This window comes from Centropristis striata, chromosome 4, assembly GCF_030273125.1.
Source record: "Centropristis striata isolate RG_2023a ecotype Rhode Island chromosome 4, C.striata_1.0, whole genome shotgun sequence".
Taxonomy (NCBI): Eukaryota; Metazoa; Chordata; class Actinopteri; order Perciformes; family Serranidae; genus Centropristis; species Centropristis striata.
This window is the reverse complement of record NC_081520.1, coordinates 20,196,610-20,219,815: the sequence shown is the minus strand read 5'-3', so window position 1 is coordinate 20,219,815 and position 23,206 is coordinate 20,196,610. Positions and strand designations below refer to the sequence as shown.

At 37.3% G+C, this 23,206-nt stretch overlaps 1 long non-coding RNA gene across 2 annotated transcripts in view; it reads left to right on the top strand.

Moving 5' to 3' along the window:
* The window catches only part of LOC131970497 (uncharacterized), a 39,073-nt gene extending 16,312 nt beyond the window's left edge, over positions 1 to 22,761 (top strand). Inside the window, exons 3-5 of one of the 2 annotated variants that reach the window (XR_009394186.1) lie at positions 5,488 to 5,593; positions 6,192 to 6,589; positions 22,703 to 22,761. This is a non-coding gene — a long non-coding RNA (uncharacterized LOC131970497). Of the gene's footprint in view, positions 1 to 5,487; positions 5,594 to 6,191; positions 6,590 to 7,632; positions 8,681 to 22,702 lie in introns of those variants that run through there. The other variant, XR_009394185.1, reaches the window with a different exon arrangement.
* The last annotated feature ends 445 nt before the right edge of the window (positions 22,762 to 23,206 follow it).

Sequence of the window (23,206 nt, the reverse complement as noted above, 5' to 3'; positions counted from 1 at the left end):
TTACACATTTACTGTGGAGCCGTGCCAACTGTTTGGGGCTATGTTGTTGTATACACAACACTCATATTGAATTAATGAAGAGAAGCGCTAAGAACAACTATAAATAACAAAAAATCAAGGGGAAAGGTAAAAAAATGTTTCCCTTTCTTGTTGTAAACATCATCGCAGGAACATTTCTCTCTTTCAGACGGTACAGACCAAGTTGGTTGTTGTCATTCTCTGGAAGTCAAATTATATTTAGATTGTTATGGCACATGCATCAGCAATCATTCTGGATAATTTACAGACTTTAAAATTGTAAAATTGGAAAGAATAACATACCACAAATAGTGGTCAAAGAATTACAAAAATGCTCCAAATTAACATCTTAATAGTGTAACAAGTATACGTATATTATACCTTCCTATATAAAGTACTACTCTATAATTAAGAATTCATCAGTTAATTAACTTCAGTGTTGCCTTGTTGAATATTTTTTTACTGTACATTACTTGGTCTAATTGCTTCTCAAAGGTTAGCAATGAAAAAAATAATTCTTTGTTGAAAATAGGTCAAACCATCTCGAGGTAAAATCTCTCCTCGAGTTTGTTCGACAAGTACAAAAGTTAAATGAACAATAAATGTATGTATTAATTGTATATCCTCATAAAATGTTGTCTTCCACAAAACCTATTTCCAATGGTTTATATGATATGTTACAAATGTGACTGTTCTATTGGACATTGTGAAATGTGAAATTTAAAAACATTTTACTTAACTTTTTGAAACAGTTGCAATTTTATACATGTGGATATTGTAGTGAGACAGAGATACTTGGTTTATTTAGAAAAAAGATCATGGTTGGGGTAAAAAAAAACCTACTTTGTACCTTAGTAACTTAAAACAAACAGTCTCCTGTGTTTGGGAATGAAAAAAAATAATTCTTTGTTGAAAATAGGTCAAACCACCTCGAGGTAAAATCTCACTTCTAGTTTGTTCGACAAGTACAAAAGTTGAATGTAAATGTATCCATTAATCTAACATATATCCTCATAAAATGGTTTGTATGTTGTCTTACAAAAAATCTCTTACTAATGGTTTATATGATATCTTACAAAATATGACTGTTCTATTTAACATGAAATGCTGTTTTAAAAACACAAACTTTTTTTGCAATTTTATTCATGTGGTTATTGTAGTGAGACAGAGATACTTAACAACACCTTAATAACTTAAAACAAAGAGTCTCATGTGTTTGACCCATCCATCCATCCATTAACCATCCATCCATCCATTATCCATCCATCCCTCCATCATCCATCCATCCATCCATCCATCCACTCACCCACCCACCCACCCACCCATCCATCCATCCATCCATCCATCCATCCATCCATCCATCCATCCATCCACCCAACAATCGATCCATCCATCCATCCATCCATCCCGGACTGTGTTGCTCTTTGTACTATGCTGCTTGACTTCCTCCTTCGATCCTGTCATTATTCCTACGGCCACTAGAGGTCACCATGTAACAACAAACATCAATATTGGTCTAAATAATTTGGGGTGAACGTGTACACCATTATCTGTATCTGAAGCTGGTTGGACCCTCAGTTTGTATTTTCAGCCTAAAACTGATATGGGATACTCAGAAGTTGCAGTATTAATTATTTATTGGAAACAATATACTTAAAAGATGTTACACTCTAATCATACTTTCACATATTACACAGATGTATTTATTTGGCACATTTTTAAAGAAAGAAAAGAACAAAGTGATAACAACAATAATACAAATTATAAATACCAAAAAGACAAATATTTGAATAAAAAAATACCCTAAAACCCTCCTGGGGCTTGACTAGTGGGATTCCCTAATATAACATTTTAAAAAAAGAACAAGGAACAAAGAATCATACAGAACAAGAAACTAGAAAAACAAAACAATGGCACAACATAACAATGAAACAAGTATTATAATAGGTTATTGAATAGTAATAGGTTTTTTAAAGACTTTAAAAGTATATTAACTGTACCGGATACTCGAGTTCTCAGCTCAATCTTAGTAATAAGCTGCACCTCCTGCAGCATGATTATATGGGTTATATATATGAATTATAGCACATTATTTTGTGTAGGTAGAACTATAAACAATGAGCGAGAACGGCCTAATGTTAGTCCTTCAAACAATAAGGTGAGAGGGGATGTACAGAGCATCTCATTCCCATTATGTTCCCTTACATCGTATAGGAATGACATTCACAACTACTATAGTGTTGAGGATGATGATGGTGATGCACAAAATGTTCCTCTCCATGAGTTACTATTCATTGAAAGCCATTTCAGTTCAACACAGGTGCTATAACTACACTGATTCTATTATGGGGATTTTTTTTAAATGTAGTCATCGGCAACATGATTTCATTCACACACACACACACACACACACACACACACACACACACACACACACACACATCACTGTCCTGTTACAGTATAACATCATTTGAATGGACTGTGTTTGTATGTGTGTAAAGTGGGGACATCATGCATAATTCAGCTCATGTCTGAGTAAAGGGGGCTTGAGGTGAGAATAGAAGCAGCAAGTCGTGAGGCAGCAGATGAGATTGCTGATAGTGGCAGGATATCACAGGCCTGATGGGTGAGCGAGCACCGCATAAATAAATGCAAATGTTGGTTAAGTGCCCACAGAAGGAGCTAGCATCATACAGAGGGGCCAGCTTATACCTGCTCAGGTACAGAGACTGGTCTTTCTTTTTATGAAATATGCGCCAGGAAATCATCTTCAAGAATCATGCACCCGTGGATCTGCAAAGGGTACACAAAAACCACCACTTTTCAACCTCTTTTCCCTTAATTTTTAGTCTTTTCTACCTTTTTCCCTTATCTTAAGTCTTTTCTACCTTTTTTCCTTATCTTTTAGTCTTTTCTACCTCTTTTTCCTTATCGTTTAGTCTTTTCTACCTTTTTCCTTATCTTTTAGTCTTTTCAACCTTTTTTTCCCTCATCTTTTAGTCTTTTCTACCCATCTGTCCTTATATTTTAGGCTTTTCAACCTTTTTTCCCTTATCTTTTAGTCTTTTCTACCTTTGTTTATTGAGGCAACAGTGTTTACATCTGTTTCAATAAGGGCTGTAATAGAGCCAGTTAGCTTATGGCGCCAAACAAGCGAAACCTCCAGCAGGGGAGCACACCCAGGACTGAAGTGAACATCATAATTGGAGTTGAAACCCATGTTATGCTGGTGGGCACATAGATCGCACACTGTTACGCTACATGCCTCTCTCTGATAGGATTCCTGCCCCTTTATATTTAGTGTGAGGCATCAGCAGGGAGAAGTAGAAGATCAGTGATTTCCCCCTACAGACTTTATTTTCTCCATTTAGCTCAGCCCAAGCAGCCACAGACCACAACCACACTACTGTGCAAGACTTTTTCACTACTCATTTAGTGCAAATGGGGACTCTTGCCTTTTAGCACCCACACAAGTGAGAACATTACTGCCAGGTTAAATGTATGTGTGAACTGCTGCCATTATAGGTCATCATTTATTAAATAGCACTGTAGCCTGACACCTGGAATCAAACGGCCTTAGTGATCAACAGAAAAACGTTTAGGTGTTCAAGAGGACAGAGCAGAAAAAAGGTTGGCAATCTGGTATGTGTTTCACATGACTGACCATCAGTTCAATACCTGACAGAGGCCAAATATACCAATCAGAAAAAAAAGATGTAATGTTGCACCCAGTTTGAACGTTTTCATGCAGTTGTAATGGGGGTTATCAGTGTTTATCAGTGTTAGAGTTCGTTTTTTTACAGAACAGATGAGAGGAGAGTAAAATCCTTTAGGCTATATATTTAACACAATAATGAAAGATTGAGCATGTACATGGACCTTCTCTGTTCAGAAATCACAGGCTGCTAAGCAGTTAGCTGTAACCACCTCCCAGAAAAGGATGCCGAACTTACTTTTACACAGAGTTTTATAATGTGAATGTACGACTATCTGATTGGTCAAAAACTGTTGGGGCAGCACCTGGTTTAGACTCTAGAGCAGGGGTCTCAAACTTGCGGCCCGCGGGCCAATTGTGGCCCTCATGACGATATTTTGTGGCCCTCACCTTGATATGAAAGTTTCATGTGAGTTTTATATGAATGGCACTTTACCGTGTTGTGTGTGGAAGGTCCCTTTGTTTCTCCAGCTGGAGCTTTGTTTCACTTGTTTCTATAACGACATTAACAAAAAGAAAGGCAGCTGCTTCCGGACCATTTACTATCTGCCATGTTGTTACCGCAAGAAGTGGAAATGTTATAGAATGTAATTTTGTGTCTTTTTTTTTGTCATTTTGTGTCTTTTTTTGGTCATTTTGATACTGCCTCCATTGGCCCCCAGGTAATTTGAGTTTGAGACCCCTGCACTAGAGGCTAGTCCTAGCCCCTTGGTTCTTCAGCTTCTGGTTACTGGAAAAAAGCTAACAGCACTCTTCTGTATCTTGTCTAGTGTTGGTCAGTGCCTGTCTCCACCTGGGCCCGTTACCTTGTCTAGTGTTGGTCAGTGCCTGTCTCCAACTGGGCCTGCACAAAGAATGCTTCAGTTTTTCATCTGCTTACCCTCAAATATGTGGTGATGTGCAAAGCATTATCAGTATGTCCTTTCTGTCAATACTCCATATAAGATGTGTGTTTTATGCTTTGATAAAACATTTCTAAGCAGCATTTTACTAAAGTCATAATGCAGATTATTGCTAATTTTTTATTAATCTCTAACATCAGCCTCATAGATTTGGGTTGGATGGTGCCTGAAGGGGCCCTATCAGCACATTTAATAGCCTGCTATATTAATGGTTGTTGTTAGGCAATTACCTTTAGTGGAAGTAGTAATAACAGGATAAAGTGCCAGAACGTCCATGTGAGGAGGGAGGTTGTGATGATGGATGCTCCTAGAACACACAACTTTTATCTGGGGGACTGGAGTTTGCACCTTGGGCGACTCTAAAAGTGTGAAATTAAAAGCCAGTGTAGAACATGTTAAGTAATGTAAGGTTTTTAATCCAAATTCTGATCTTTTTTCCAAAACTTAACCATATAGCTCTTCCTAGTTTTGGCACTTAAACCCAACAAATTCCAATGGAAACCTAATGAAACTCAATGATTTTAATGGGCTAATACCAGCCCTTTGTACCTTAAAGCAGGTTAACCCATATAATATGAATGAGGCTGATAACAACTGGTGACCACAGTTAATGTGCTAATAGCATTGGGAACATGTGGATGTGGCCCTAAAAGTAACAACAAGGAGAAGGAACTTTTAAAGCCAGTATTGTTATAAGGTCAGATTTTTTCCGACTGATCTATTCTCACAGAGCTCCATGTTTTTCACTTTCTGCCGTTCCCACGTGTCTCAAAGTGCTCAGACAATAATCTGCTAAGAGTCGAATGCCAGTAAAGTCCTTTACTGGGTCCCTGTCTGTCTCCGTCCGTCCAGCAGCCGTCCTCTGAGGGACGACTGAAGGCTGTTGGAGACAAGGTGTCCAGGACTTTCAGGATCTTGTCAGGACTGGGGATTCTGGAGTCTCTACCTGTCAACAGAGGTGCCAGCCATCATCAGCCTGCTGGAAATAATACATTTTGTGGGGGGAAGGTTGTCATTTTTTGGGCATTTTGTGTCTTTTTTTTTATCATTTTGTGTCATTTTTTGTCATTTTTTTATCTTTTTATGGTCATTTTATGTCTTTTTTGTCATTTGTGTCTCTGGCAATTTTGTATCATTTTTTTTTGTCATTTTGTATCTTTTTATGGTCATTTTGTGTCTTCATTTGTCATTGTGTGGTCATTTTGTGTCTTTTTTTGGTAATTTTGTGTCTTTTTGGTCATTTTGTATCTTTTTATGGTTATTTTGTGTCTTTTTTGGTCATTTTGTATCTTTTTGGTCATTTTTGTCTTTTAATAGTCATTTGTGTCTTATTTGGTCATCTTGTATCTTTTTATGGTCATTTTGTGTCTTTTTGGTCATTTTGTATCTTTTTATGGTCATTTTGTGTCTTTTTTGGTCATTTGTGTCTTTTTTGGTAATTTTGTGTCTTTTTTGGTCATTTGTGTCTCTTTTTGGCCATTTGTGTCTTTTTTGGTCATTTGTGTCTTTTATTGTCATTTGTGTCTTTTTTAGTCATTTGTGTCTTTTTTGGACAGCCTCTGAGGGACGACTGAAGGGCTGTTGGAGACAAGGTGTCCAGGAGCTTCAGGATCTTGTCAGGACTGGGGATTTGGGGACATAGAGTCTCCACCTGTCAACAGAGGTGCCAGCCATCATCAGCCTGCAGGAAATAGGATATGATAGGCGCATGGCCTAATATTGGGTGGTTTTCCCACAGTGGGAGCTGTTTGGGGAGAATGTCCAGACGGTTCCTAATGACCCGTGTCTGCCACCAGCTCTGCCTCGGGGAGCTGAAGAATGGTTTGGTCACATGGTCCATCAGGGAGAAAACAGAGGAAGTTGGGGAAAGAATAGAAGTGAAAAGAAGTGTGGAGTTGCCCTCCCCTGCAGCAACGTGTATCCTGCATTTTCACACCATGACGAAAAAAATGTGGTAAGTGACAACCTGTCCTTCTCTGATTGTCTGAACATGAATTATTAATGAGGCACAGTAGTTCCCTTGAGCCTCGGCATCGGCACATTCTGCTATTCTAAAGGTCCATTTTATTTTTCTGACTCAGAAATCTAATTTCGCAACATGCACTGCAAAAAACAAGAAGCTTACCAAGTATTTTCTTCTTATATCTAGCAATTTTTGAGTATAATTTACCTACTGACCATAGCTTTATATGCTTATTTAATTATTAGTATTATTATTATGTGCTTATTTAATTATCTCATTGTTTAAATACTTGTTTTTAGGATTGACATTGTGAGCTTTTTCATGCTTTTCAATCTATTCAACTGTTGAATATGGTGAGTTTTAACCTAAAATATTGGCTCCAGTTGAGAGTTTTAGTTGCATGTAGTTTAAATGATATTTCAAAAGCATTTTCTACCACCAGTATCTACCCACAGATACTGAAATGAGAAAAAATGGGCTAGTTTCAAGTATTTCTGGCTTATTTTAATGTTACTACAGTCTGGCTTTTCAAGCCACAATTGCTCAAAATAAGTATTTTTGGATTTATTTTAAGACATCATTGTTTTTCCAGTTTCTAGATATTTTTTACTTACTTCAAGAAACATTTACTTACTGTACTGGCAGATAATTTGACTTGTTTCAAGCATGTATTTGCTTCATTCTCGTTATTTATTTCTCATTTTTGTCAGTTGGTTTTTGCAGTGTAGTTCCTTTGAGCCTCGACACATTCTGCTATTCTAAAGGTCCATTTTCTTTTTCTCCGAGTCTTACGTAGTGGTGACAGAAATCTAATTTCCCAACATGAGAGATATTTTTAGCTGGAGCAGGACAATATCCTTGGATTTAATCCCCTCTGACTTACTGAGTTGTGTGCTGGTGTGTGTGTGTTTGTGTGTATTTGTGTGTGCGGCCCATTAGACGGCTGCTTCCAGGACCAGTGGTCCCATCAGCTCTCTCTGTTTTCACTCTTGATTTGCTGGGACTGACTAGCATGCAGTTGTCACTCATTACAGCCAAGTCCGTCCACTAGAGCGTGTCTGTCTGACTGCACAACATCGGCTCGTCATTTCCCTCCGACTGGAGAAGGAGAAGGGAGAAGACAAGAGGAAAGAGAGAGAGAGAGGGAGAGAGAGAGAGGAGGAGAACGTCTCGTATTGTGAACTCGACTGCTGATGTGACCAAATCCCTCCAAACAGGGTGACAATGTGCTTAATGTTGAGCTGAAGCTGAAGGAACAAAACCAGATCTACATGAGAGAAGCTGCAGCTCTGGAGTGAATTAAACGACAAAGATGAGTGGATGTGACATGCACTGTAAAAAATGTCTCTAGATTTTAGGGTGAAAAGCTGCTAAAACATGACAGTAAAAGACGTAAAATGATAAATGGTCTTTATGTTATTTTGCGTCTTCTTTGGCCAATTTGTGTCTATTTCAATAGTTTTGTGTCATTTTTACATCTATTTTTTGTCATTTTGACGTCTATTCTTGGTCATTTTATGTCTGTTGTAGTCATTTTTACATCTATTTTTTTCATTTTGTGTTTTCTTTGGTCATTTTTTGTCTTTTTGGTCATTTTTACATCTATTTTTTGTCATTTTGTGTCTTTTTTAGTCATTTTTACATCTTTTTTTTTTCATTTTGCGTCTTTGGTCAATTCGTGTCTATTTTGAAAAATTTTTAGCTTTTTTGTCACTTTGTGTCTTTTTTTAGTCATTTTTACATCTATTTTTGTCATTTTGTGTTTTGTTTTTTGTCATTTTTACATCTACAGTCATGGAAACATTCTTTTAGGTTTTAGGGTGAAAAACTGCTAAACCATGACAGTAAAAGACGTATAATGATAAATGAGTTAATTTAGTTTCAGTAACAATGAAACTGTAAGTGTATATATCAGCCAAAACTGGATTTTTTACAGTTTTGTTTTTTTAAAAATACATTGATACATCATTACATCGTTTTTTCCTGTAATTTTTTGGTCATTTTTACATCTATTTCTTGTCATGTTGCATCTTTTTTGGTCAATTTGTGTCTATTTTGATAATTTTGTGTCATTTTTACATCTATTTTTTGTCATTTTGTGACAGTTTTTCTGCCAAAAGAAACGCTGTTCTGCCATATAATTGACAAGAAAATACTTTATAAATGGTGCATGAATTAAAGATTCTACCATTAAATATCACAGTATATTTCTGTTAGATATGGTGTTTAGTACATTTAACAGTTAGAAAAAGTATTTTTACAAAAAATAAATGCTAAAATGATGGCTTGTAAATACATTTCAGTCTATTTTTGCTACAAACACGGTGCCAGTGTATTATACAGTGTCGTAAAAATGTAAAAAAAAAAATCCTGTTTTGGCTGATATATACATTTACAGTGTTTCATTGTTACTGAAACTGAATTAACTCATTTATCATTTTACGTCTTTTACTGTCATGGTTTAGCAGTTTTTCACCCTAAAATCTACAGACATTTTTTTTACAGTGCAGCTGCTGTTTTTTTTTTTTTTTTTACCATAAAAACAACAGTTGTGTTTTTTTTTTCCAGTGTGGCTATCATGAGAAAGGAAGAAGAACGGAGCATCAGGCAGATATGTGATTTAATCAGAAGTGATATGGGAGTAATCCTGATGTTAGGTCCAAGAAACAGGAATGCACAAGGCAAGAAGAGCAGCACCAAGTCATCAGTCATGTCTCCGTTAGAGACTCGCCTGAGGACCAGAACAATGTCGAGTCCTCTCTGACTCAGCAGCCAGGCCTGATGCAAAGGGCAAACGCTGTATTATTCAAGTAAATTACTCCTTAGTCAGTTGATCAGGCTATGAATTAATGATTTTACAAGAGGATTATTAGGAGGCGGATTATTTCTCATAGTGCAACGATATCCTGAGGCTCCATGTACAAAGAAAGAGAAGACAGCCTCAAAATAAACCAATACAACTGTTCTTTTATCTTTTGGAAAAGATACGACACAGAAGTTTTATTTACCTGTGTAGACTTTCATGAATTAGCCAACTCAGTCAAATAGGCTCAGATATTCTTATGTAATAAAAAGAATGGTTTGGCTGCATTTACAGTTTACACACACAAGCAGTACAATAATGATTTTGGTTATTATCAATAAAACCATGTTAAATGTCTACATATCAGCTCTTAAATTAAACTCTTATCAGATATTTTTGTTATCATTATATTTGTCCAAACAAATGGACCTTTAGTTGTACCAGACATTAAAATGAACAAGAAATTGAAGAAAACAATGGTCTAATATTTTTTCCATGTCTGTATAACTAGAAAATTTCCTCTGGGTAAATAGTGAAAGGGCCACGGGGGCTACTGCCGGTGTGTGTACACTATGATGAGGTTCTTCAGAGATTTCAAACCATTAATACTAGTAATGTTATAATACTATATAATATCATAGACTGTATTTAAATAATGGACGTAGTCACCGTGACGTCACCCATTGGTTTGTGGACTGCCAGTTCAGCGTTATACTCGCCATCTTGCGTCTCCATCTTGTTTCCGATACGCGGAGCAGACCATAATTGGACTGGGGCGGAGTGCGAGGGATCTGACGACACTGACTACAGCCTCTCTACACCTCAACCTGACTGAGAGAAGCCGCTGCTAATTCATGTTAGCATTAACTGGAGCATTAACTGGGATGTTAGTTTTGGCTAGCAAAAAAACAAAGACAAAATGTATCTTTCTTACCTCAGAAAACTGAGCAGCGACCCCTTAGAGCGTCTGTTAGTCCAACCAAACACTGAACAAGACATTTTTACTGAACAAAACGTTCAAATAAACTGTCATTAAGTGGAAATACAGTGAAAGGGTCAAAGTTATGAGACCAAATCGGTAAACGTCCTCTCTTCTATCTATATAACGTTATATATAACTTTATTGACACGTTTCCATGGATACGCATTGCTCTGCTTCTCTCCTGGTGACGGCTCGCCTTGTTAGTGACCTGTCAATCAAAGGTAGCCACGCCCCAAATCATACGAGTCTTTATCTTCTATTTTCTTCTAAATGGGGCCATTATTAGAACTATTGACATCAAATTGTCTTGAAGATTTTTTACTAGCGATTGAGACCATAATGTTGTCCCTGAAAATTTTTTCTGAGGTAATAAATCAAGCGAGAAGTTTTCAAATTTAGCACTGAAATGAATGGGCAGATTTCTTTTGCAGCCAAACTTAGCAACCCCTACTGGAATTTTCGGTGAATTGCAGGCTTTATGCACTTCCTGGTGGCCTCCATGCTCAGGCACGGAGATTGCCGCCAGTATAATATACAAGGATATGTATAATATACACAACTACAACAAGCATTCCTTTACAAGTATTTATTTATACAGCAACCTATGACCTTTAACCTCAAAATGTGTGTGTGTGTGTGTGAGAAACGTGTATCGGGAGGAGTGTGTGCGCTTACACGCGCATGTGCGTGTATCTGTAACTGTAATCACATCAAAGCATCAAAGGCTTTGTGGTCGACCAATCAGAGTAGAGCAATCAACAGACTTAACAGCTGTGGAATCTTCGGGAACAGTGACAGCAGCCAGAGGTGGACAGACTTTCTGGCCTCCACCAGAAAGCATTTTTGGCAAAACCATAATACCTATCATTGATCCGACTTCACTTTGAGCGTCCTGAGTTCTTCCTGAACGTCTACATATGTTTTTTTTTTTAAGAAAAATGAAAAAATAGCTTTGTTAGAGCGATCTCAAAAAACTGTTACTTCTTTTTTCAGAAATCTTCCTGATAAATATGGGAGCCAGTGAGGCTGTTGGTGGTGTTGGTGGATCATCTGTGCGTCCTACGCCCAAACTATAACTCTGACAGCTTTACCAGAGGATTGTGAGGGAGAAGACGAATTTTCCTACGTTTCTATGTATAAATTATTTCTGTAGAGTGGAATTTGCGGCCTGAAGCGCAGTTTTCAAATTTATTTTGTGACAATTTTTTCTCTCCCTCTACACTCTGGCGATGATGTCACACACTGTGACACAAAATTCCGTGCAATACACACCCATTATAATCTCAGAATATCAATCAGGGATTGATAAAAAACTATATGACCTATCGAAACGTGGATTAATACACCGATACACAAGACTTGTGTCTACTGTTTAAAGTTTAAATGGAGTCTCTAGGTGAAATTATGCCGGAGAAGTAGACGTTTAAAAATCTCCAATTATTGTTCTTTTTCGCTCATTTTTTTTCGGCTGTCCCATTCATTTCAATGCAAAATTTTGGGCAGTTTTTTGCGATTTACGTCATGAAAAATTCATATTCCGTAGAGAAAAGTAATAGCACACAGATCACGATCAAACCGCACGTTTTGATATATAATTTGTGTAGCGGGATGAAATTGCGCCCAGAAGAGGAAGAAGAAAAAATCCAAAGTATAACAGTAGTGCTCAGTGCGATTGCCCCATGACCCTAATAAACATTTTAGGCATTGATTGATGAAATGAATGGCACATGATATACCTACTATCTAAATATATATATATATATATATATATATGTAGTTTGGAGCCGAATCTATAGGGTGTTTTTGTATATAATCTAAGTCTTAATCCAATGAGTGTAATAATGGCGCTGCAGATGGAAGAGTGTGTGTGTGTGTGTGTGTGTGTGTGTGTGTGTGTGTGTGTGTGTGTGTGTGTCCTCCTCTGCAGCGTCACCATGTTCCTCTGCATCAATCATGCTTATGTCCCATAATGCAATCAAAAGCTTAATGGCAAACACGACCCAGCGGCACAATGCTGATGCAGGACATTTTTCTTGCTGGCATAAGTGGACACGTAAATAAGTGAGTTAGGGTAATCAGGGAGGGGAGATAGTAGGCTGTGTGTGTGTGTGTGTGTGTGTGTGTGTGTGTGTGTGTGTGTGTGTGTGTGTGTGTGTGTGTGTGTGTGTGTGTGTGTGTGTGTGTGTGTGTGTGTGTGTGTGTGTGTGTGTGTTTCTGTCTACAGTATCGATCACATTCCCAGTTGCTAGAACATGTTGGGCAACCTGCCTGGTAGTTTGACAGCTGTCCTTGTCAGCCTAATTCCTCTTCCAGCGCTTTGTTTCTTCTTCTTCTGTGTTTCCGGGACCCCCGGGAGGGGGGTAGGGGGGGGGCCGTCATGTGACAGGTGTCCCCGTCGATAGGGACGACGCAGACTAAACACAAAGGTGAAACATAACGACACCTGCTGCTGTCTCCGTCCTCTAGTCTGTCACCAGAGACCTGGACGCAAAACGCTTTAGAGCGCTCAGACTCTAATTACCTGCAGGGGGCCGCTGGAGGCAGGATCAAAATGACCAAAAAAAGACACAAAATTATTTAAAAAAGACACAAAATTACAGAATAAAACAGAATTACCAAAAAGACACAAAACTATTTTAAAACTACACAAAATTATTAAAAAAGACACACAATTATTAAAAAGACACAAAATTATTAAAAAAGACACAAAATTATAAAAAAGACACAAAATGATTAAAAAAAGACACAAAATTATTTAAAAAAGACACAAAATTACCAAAAAAAAGACATAGAATTATTTCAAAAAAGACACATAATGATTTAAAAAAGACACAAAATTATTTTAAAAAGACACAAAATTATTTCAAAAAGACACAAAGCTACCAAAAAAAGTAATTAAAGGGACCTTCCACACACAACACGGTAAAGTGCCATTCATATAAAACTCACAGTAAACTTTCATATCAAGGTGGGGGCCACAAAATATCGTCACAAGGGCCGCAATTGGCCCGCGGGCCGCCAGTTTGAGCCCCATGGTTTAGCACATAACTAAAGATGAGGAGGTGTCCTCAGGTGACTTGTTGGATGGAGGTCAGGTAGGAGGTAGGAGGAGGTGATCAGGAGGAGAAATAATCACTATTCACAACACAAAGCCTCTTTATTATTAGAGGGAAACTCTGCAGTGATGCAATGATGCAGGGCAGCCTGGCGTGAAATTGAAGAAGTGACATAGTGTGTTTTCATCTCCTTTTTATTTGTCAGCTCTGCACAGTTCAATAACAAGTCGAGTCAGTCAGTCATGCTGAGTGACGATGTCTTATTGTTTCCTTCTTCCCTCTCATGCTCAACTTTCCTTATCGCCTCAGCGCTGAACGGGACGCCGCCGACTGTAGCGCCGTCCCCGTGACACCTGGGTGTGTGTGTGTGTGTGTGTGTGTGTCTGAGTCGTGTGATGGAGGCAGAGAGACTTCCCTCTGACATGCTACAGGAACGTGTCCAGCAGAATGGGTGATAAAGGGGTTTTGGGAAGAGGCTGTCAGCAGGAATGAAGCTCAGCAGCAGAGGACAGAACACAGGAACGGTTCACTGGTTCTCCACGTTCTGCCACTTATTCACAGAGACAACTCCTAGAACACGCCATGCGTGACTTTTATCTCTGGAAGAATGCATCGGTCCAACCAACAGAACCGACCTGCTCTGTTCAGGCTTCTGGCACACTTATTGTTCTGGTTGTTGCGGAAATGTAGTCGTTTTTCATCATAACAGTTCAATTTAGAGATAAAGAAATTATACTACATCAGTTCTAAATTACTTCAATTCAATACAAATTTATTTATTAATGGATAGCCCCTTGAGATGAATTACAAGATCCTGCCTGTATTCACCACTTAAAACATGTTTAGATACCATGTTGGTATATTTTTTCACCTATATGACCTGATAATAATTGATTTTTTATTCTGACTTACTGGATCAACATTTAGAACCAAAAAGAAACTAAGAAAAACCAACATAAATGTGATCTTGTGATTGTGTGTGATCATGTCATCAACTCTGGTTTTTATTCTAGTGGGACTCAATTTGATTTGGCTCTTGTGTGTTTAACGTGAACATTTTGATCAGTTTGTGTCTTTGTAAGTCATTTTGTCTCTTTTGCGGTCATTGTGTATCTTTTTTTGTCTTTTTTGGTTATTTTGTGTCTTCTGTGTTATTTGTGTCTTTTTTTTGTAATTTTGTGTCTTTTTTAGTTCTTTAGTCCAACATAAAATGTGATTTTGAATCTTTTTTTTTAACTTTCAAAACACTATCATCCTCAATAAAGAATTAAAAATTTATTTGAGCTTGTTCCCAGTTTTACTTGGTATGAAAAAAACCCCTCAGAAGACACAAAATAACTAAAAAAGACAGAAAATACCTAAAAAAGACAAATGACCAAAAAACACACAAAAAAAGACACAAAATGACCAAAATTATTACGCACAAAAAGACAAAAAAAGACGTAAAATCACCAAAAAAGAAAAAAAAAAAAAAACTTACAAAAGAAGACATAAAAAGACAAGAAAAATCCCCCCAAAAAAGACATAAAATCACCAATAAAGACACAAAAAGACAAAAAAAAAAGACACAAAAAGTTTTTTATATCTCGGTACGAACCAAATAATCATCAGGTCACTCTGCTCGGGCCAGTTCATCACTGCTGGCAGCTTTAATTTATCTGGTTTTAAGAGTTAATTTATTGTTTTAAGTGTTCAACATGCTTATTTCTAGATTTAATAATCTTAATTTAAGAAATCTTAAGGTAAAATTAAAATCTCAGGTAAATTATCTGTCCATGCAGTAAGATCATTTCCCTCAGATTTACTGTTTTGTCTGGTTTTTAGACCTTTTTATCAGTGTGTCCTTTCCTGCGGTTCTGTTAAAGTTTAGTTGGAGACTCTCCTGAATGTGTCACTCTGGTTGTGTTTGAAGTCTCCGTCCCTCTCGGCTCCTGCTGCTCTAACGGAGGATTTACTGACAGAATAAATCCTTCATTTGAAGTTAAAGACCACCTGTCTGTTCTTCTCTTCTGCTGTTCTACTTACAGGATGAACTGTTCTGTTCAAAGTGATTGACGTCCTCACTTTAATATTTACTTTTAATGTCTTGTGTTAATGAGTATTTCTGAGTGAGTTGAGGCTGGGAACTATGCCAAATGTATATATATATATATATATATATATATATCATATGTGACATAATGATATGCATAGGCATTATATTTCTAGAAACCAGCAAAGTCACACTTAAAACTAATCAACTTTTCTTCAGACAGCTACAAAGATTTTTATCTGTATGTAGAATATTTTTCTTAAAATTCTTGAAATCAGGCAAAAGCCGTGGAATCTTTATATCAAACAAGTGAAACAGTCTAAAATAAAAACTGCTGACTAAGAAGAACTATCTGATCAGACAGAAAATAACCATATATCCCCTTGATCTGAGATATTTACTCTGACTTAGAGTTCAGTTTTTGCAGTGTAATAAGCAACTAATTCATGTTGAATATGTGTTCCCTAATATAAAGTGTGACTTATTAAATGTATTGCCAAAATTATAAAAGTACGACCCAAGTTATAAAAGAAAAGCAAAGGCAAATAAAAAGAAACATTCATTCATGCTCACCTTGTCTTTTGTCCTGTTCAGCAGCACACTAAACATTTCTCCTTTAGTTTCATCTTCCTCTCTCTGTTTTCTGTCTCTTTCTTCCACTCTGCTGGTCCCACTAGGCCTTGTGTCCCCACTAGGCCTCGTGTCCCCACAATGCTCTCTCTACATCTGACCATCTCTCACTAGACTCTTTGTGTCCTCTAGCTAAGCCATTCTTCTGTCTCCTGCCCTAAATTCTACCATCCATTAAAACACAGATCCCCAAGGTTTATCATTAGATGTTTTTGATGTTCTCTCGCTTTTTCCTTTTATGACTAACTGGCACAGAAGCTGCAGTGATACAGAGGGGAGAGAGTACTTCAATGTTATATTTCTGTTATATTATTAGCCGTTATGTCCCGATGTTAGTGTTGAAACAGTGGACACACTGGAAAATAAGTTCAGAAGTGCAGATTCATGTGTGTTTTGCAGGTACACTGCAAAAAAGGTGTTTAGTCTAAAAACCAGATAAAACAGTAAATCTGAGGGAAATGATCAGGAAAAGAGACAGAAATGGAAAAAATATTAGTTAGAAAAACAGGAAAAAATAGTCCTTAAAATAAGAAATTAACTCTTAAAACAAGTTAATTTCTTATTTTAAGCGTTCAACATGCTTATTTCTAGATTCAATTTTTTTTTAAACAGAAAAGTAGTCTGAAAAACAGGGAAAAATGACTCTGACAAACAGAAGAAAAATCAGAAAAACAGGAAAAAAATTCAACAGTAAAGCAGAAAAAATTAGACAGAAAAGCAAAAAAAATAGTCAGAAAAACAGAAAATTTGTCAGAAAAACTGAAAAAAAAAATTATCAGAAAAACAGGAAAAAATAGTCCTTAAAATAATAAATGAACTCTCAAAACCAGATAAATTAAAGCTGCCAGCAGTGATGAACTGGCCCGAGCAGAGTGACCTGATGATTATTTGGTTCTTACCAAGATAAAAAAAACTTTAGATTTAGAAGTGTTAGATCATTTATCTTGTTTTTAGACACCATTTTTTGCAGTGTACTAAGCGTCGTTGTTACTGAATTGACAAATATCAGCTGATAAAACCTTTAGCTCCAGTCCTGCAGTGTTGCTTTAGCTGAGACACTCTGCTGATTGGGCAGTGACACAATCAGCTGGTCCTTTTCAGATACCAACCATGTGTGATGATGATGATGATGATGATGATGATGATGGGGACAGTGTGGGGTCTGTCAGCAGGGCGGTGATGAGACCCTCAACGTGGTCTCACTAGTCTGGAAGTTTGAGTTTCAGTGAGGATTGATCCCGTCTGTATCTGTCTCTGGTTTTAAACTACAGATCCAGTGGGACCAGTCTGTCTGTAGACCAGTAACTCCATATGAAACCCAGCTGGGTCATGATTAGACATCAGAGCAATTCATGTGATGTAAAGAGTGTAAAGGTCCATTTACAGGTTCACTGCAAAAACCAACTGACAAATATGATAAATAAATAACTAGAATTAAGCAAATACATGCTTGAAACAATGCAGTAAATGCTTCTTTGTAAGAATTCTTTAATGGCTTGAAAAAGCCATTAAAGCCATTCTTTAATGGCTACAGTCAGGCTTGAAAAGCCTGACTGTAGCAACATTAATATAAGCCAGAAATACTAGAAACTAGCACATGTTTTGTTGGTAGGACACTCTTTTTCAATAACATTTAAACTCCATGCAACTAAAACTCTCAACTGGAGCCAATATTTTAGGTAAAAACTCACCATATTCAACAGTTGAAGAGATTGAAAAGCACGAAAAAGCTCACAATGTCAATCCTAAAAACAAGTCTTTACACCAGACTGAAATCCCTGTGAAGAGGTTATTCACTCATTTTAGTTACAAAAAGACACATGTTGTTAAAATAAGCACATAAAGCTATGGTCAGTAGGTAAATTATACCCAGAACAAGATAATTTAGATACTATTGATAGATAGAAGAAGAGAATACTTGGTAAACTTAATGTTTTTTGCAGTGTGCATCTCAATAAATTAGAATATCATGTGTGGGCAGTGTACCTTTATTTGTACCTGTGGCTCATTTAAAGGCACAGTTTCTGAAAAAGGGCTGTGTGTCATAATCAGAATCTGTGGATTGAGTGTTTTGATACTTTCATGATATTTATATAACACATAGACTAGCATATACACAAAAATCTGTTTAATTTACAGTAAAATACGAGCAGCTGTGGTTGCCAGATGTTCACCGTAAAAAAATACAGTGAGTGGGTTTTCTACTGTAAATTTTCACATAAAAATCAGCAAAAACTCTAATTTAGACTGAGTTTTAGGGTAATTGTTTCCTTGTGACATTATGGTATTTCTACTAACAAATTAATTCATTACAAACATTTTTTACAGTGTTGCTTTATAATCAAAAAGACAACATGGGAGTTTTGAAGTGAGGTTAGTTATGGAATTGTCTTGTATCTAATAGTGTTTGTTTTTCTGTTGTTCATTTGATGTAAAAATTTACTTACCTCAACTTATTTTAAATTAAACTGGTCTAACATTACACTGCACTCAAAATCAGCCTGATGCACTCAAGCATTACAGTGAAGCTGAGTTACACCTTTCAGATTATTATTATATTCACCACTTGTGAATTAATGGAATTAGCTTTTGAACATCCATTTAAAAATGGAAGCAGTGCCCACTTATAATATAGGATTATATTATATCATATTATAGTATATAGTAATTATGATAACACTTTCACATATTATGTAAAAATGAAACTCTGGTCTTGAGATTTCAACCTCTGACTCCGTTTTATCACAAACCTCTTAGATTTCCAATTTTAATATGATTCATTCAATATTTCTGGTAATTATTTTTTAAGAAGCATCAATGAAGGCAGCTTGAATGAAAAACAGCTTCGAATAAAGAGTTTAGGGCCAGACTGGGGTAATAGAAGAGAGACTGGGGTAATAGAAGAGAGACTGGGGTAATAGAATAGAGACTGGGGTAATAGAAGAGAGACCGGGGTAATAGAAGAGAGACTGGGGTAATAGTAGAGACTGGGGTAATAGAATAGAGACCGGGGTAATAGAATAGAGACTGGGGTAATAGAATAGATACTGGGGTAATAGAATAGAGACCGGGGTAATAGAATAGAGACTGGGGTAATAGAATAGAGACTGGGGTAATAGAAGAGAGACTGGGGTAATAGAATAGAGACTGGGGTAATAGAAGAGAGACTGGGGTAATAGAAGAGAGACTGGGGTAATAGTGGAGAGACTGGGGTAATAGAGAGAGTGGGGTAATAGTAGAGAGACTGGGGTAATAGTAGATAGACTGGGGTAATAGTGGAGAGACTGGGGTAATAGTAGAGAGTGGGGTACTATTATGGGGTAGTTGTGTGTCTGAGGTATAAACTGGGTATATATGTGGAATATAAAAGCTAACAGTGTTATCGTTGACTGTGTGTGTGGAGATGCGATGTGACAGCTGAGCAGAGCTGTGAGGACAGAGATGAATTCACAAATAGTAGCCCCAGGGACCAGTGGGGGGGGGGGGGGGTGACGGTGCATGCTGGGTAGTGGGGGGGGGGGGGGGGTATCATGGGCTAGTGAGGGTAAATATCTGCAGTGCAGAGAGGATTCTCCTCCACCTCGCTGCCCTTTACTGTGATGTCCACATCTAACTGTGTGATACAACGTCAACAATTACACATGTATTATTTGTAACGTTACGTTAAGGAAATCACCATGGAGACGTTAGATTCTTTCTCTGAGCTGTCAGAACTCTCAACACCCACACAGGATAAATTAATTAAAATGTGCAATAAAACCGACATGTGCAACACAATTGATATGTGCAAAACATACTATCTACCTCATCTATAAATTATAGCATCTTCACTAGTCATTTATTTATTTTTAATACTTATTTATTACATCACATGTCCTTGTTAGGGCCTCGGGGCAATCTCACCGAGCACTGGTCCCATACAGCAATAGCTGTAGGGACCAGTGCTGCACTACTGTTGTACTGTGGATTTCTTCTTCTTCCTCTTCCGGACGCAATTTCGTCCCGCTACTAGTCCTACAACTTGAAGAGTTGCAGGACAAATTATATATCAAAACGTGCGGTTTGATCGGGATTGGTGTGCTATTACTTTTCTCAATGGAATACGAATTGCAAGCATTTTTTACACTGTTTCTCTATACAAGGCCAATATAGCAAAATATTTTCTTGCACCTGACAAGTTTCGGCTACCTTGTCTCTGTAGCCTTCATCAGAGGTGTCACGTTGGCCTTGTATAGAGAAACAGTGTAAAAAACGATATCAGTAGGCCTAATGAACCTCTTCAATAAACTGCAAGCATGTCTGATTCATCAGGAGACATTTAATGATTGTCCATTAGTGTATTAGGATGTCACTGACATTTCTAAATGTTCTACAGGATAACTAATGTTGTTGCAGTTAATTATGGTAGTTGGTATCAGTGATGCTGGCTTCAGTCTGGATGCACACACAGGAAAATAAGTCTTTAAAGAAAGAGTTGAACAGATAAACTTTCTTATTTGCTGTGTTGATGAGAGCTAGATGAGTAGGATGATACATTTAAAAATACAGAGCTAAACAAGGACAGAAACAAGAACTGGAAAATGTCCTCTGGGTAAATAGTGAAAGGGCCACAGGGGCTACTGCCGGTGTGTGTACACTATGATGAGATTCTTCAGAGATTTATAACAATTAATACTAGTAATGTTATGATACTATATTATATACAAGGAGCACACCTACAACAAGCATTCCTTTTCAAGTATTTATTTATACAGCAACCTATGACCTTTAACCTCAAAGTGTGTGTGTGTGTGTGTGTGTGTGTGTGTGTGTGTGTGTGTGTGTGTGTGTGTGTGTGTGTGTGTGTGTGTGTGTGTGTGTGTGTGTGTGTGTGTGTGTGTGTGTGTGTGTGTGTGTGTGTGTGTGAAACGTGTATCTGGAGGAGTGTACGCGCTTACGCGCGCATTTGTGTGTGTGTAAGTAAAATTACATAAAGTCACGTGTGTGTGTGTTGTGTGTGTGTCTTGCTCATGGCACGAAGGTGTGCATCCTCGATTTTAAAGATTTTTGAATTCATTTTTCTAAATATCATTATTTACGTAGGACATGTTGCTCTGTTTCTGATTGGACGCCTTTTAGGGGAGCTCCGCCCCATTGTGTCATAGGCCTACACCTGGTCAGTAACACAGTAATTCACTCTGGATTTTCACCCTGACTCATCTCATCTGAAGTCTATTTAGCCTACCTATCTTTAGGAGTTTTAAAGTGGCTACAAGGTTCCATTTTACAATAATATTCTAATAGTTTCCAGCAAATATCAATGTTCAATGTGTATGTGCTGGATGGTGTGGTACCTTATGAAAAGTAAGTATTTTATGGAGTTACAGATGATACATACTTCCTACAGGCACCGCACTAGTCTGATAAACAGGAATGTTGTAAAAGGGACCAAAAAAGACAAATGACCAAAAAAAGACCAAAAAGGACCACAAAAAAGACACAAAATGACTAAAAAGACACAAAATGACCAAAAATGACAAAAAAAGAAAAACAGTAAAAATAAAACTTTATAAACTGACAGCTAAACATAATACGGACCGAAAGATAGCGTCTCTGTGTTATTTAAGGTTACACTAGCATTAGCAACACGATCGCTGCATGGATTTGTTTGGCCAAATGTCAATTCACACCGCAATACGAATACATACTACCTACGGACCCTGCACTAGTTACAATAATACACACAGATAATGACTGTTCAATATCTCAGAGTCCCTCGGTTTCCATAGCTGTCAACTCAAAGTGTTTCTCATTGTCTTTAGTTACATTATCCTCCATGTAGCTGTCCTCTCAGCGGTTAATGTCTCCAACCTCCATGTGACGCTGACCCACATAAAAGACCTTCACTCCCTTCCTTCCTCCAGGACTAATTCACCAGATGCCAGGTGAGTGTGGATGCTAATTCCTGTAGCGATTTGGCCTCCAATCCTCCCTGAACAACAAACTCTTGAGTCCCTGGACCTGGTAGGAACACTAGACCTGGTACACTCTAAAAAAATTACACTGGCTCAACTACAAAAATGTTGTAGCAATTTGCATTTATCTTTTAGACATATCTTATCTTTAAGACATTATTGAGTATTTCCCATGAGACTTAGTCTAATAAACCAACATGATTTGTTTTGTCCTCTACAAGCTTCATTATGTTGAACCAACTCAATTTTTATATCAACGTTTTAGTGTTAATAAGTGGTCAAATTACTCTATTTAAGTTGCTATAACTCCTTTATTTTACCTCCTTTCTACTCAGCAAAGTCCATGCAAATTGTTACCTCAGTTTTATTGAGTATAAGTAACTTATTTCACTTAAGTCAGACATATTGTAATACAATATTAAGTTTCATTACCTTAATACTTTTCCTTGTTAAGCGAAGGCAGAAATGCTTATCCAAAATCAATATATTTCTGAGTTCAGACATCTTTCTTCATTTTTAATTTTGATCAACTTCTTGAAATAAGTTATCAACTTAATAAAACAATGGACATGTAACAAATTGCATTTTTTATGCTGAAAAAGCTCATGTTTTTAAGTCATACTAACTAACCTCTTGAATCTGTATAGGACCGTGTAGGACCACGAGACAGATGACATTAGTCTTCAATCAATCAAAGAACGAAGCCCAATCTCAGCAGAATTAATCACAGACGCCACCAACAGAGAGTCTGACAGCACTGAGAGTCCAGTGTGTGTGTGTGTGTGTGTGAGGGGGTCTGTTGAGCGAGAAAAAGAAAATCCGAAAAACCATTTAGCATTTTAAATAGCTGCGCCATCTCCAAGTGAGCCGAGCCCCATTAATTAAAAGGACATGCCCCGTTGAAGCCCAAATGAAATCTCACTCTTATTCACACAGAAGACGTCTGAGAGAATGATCTCCTCCTGCCCCGTGGAAAAACCACGTAATCTGGGCTACAGACTTTATCATAATTGGATGAGGATGATTTATGCCAGGTAGAGAGAAAATGATGAGAGGGAAACCTGCACTGTAAAAAATGTCTGTAGATTTTCGGGTGAAAAACTGTTAAACCATGACCGTAAAAGACGTAAAAATGATAAATGAGTTAATTC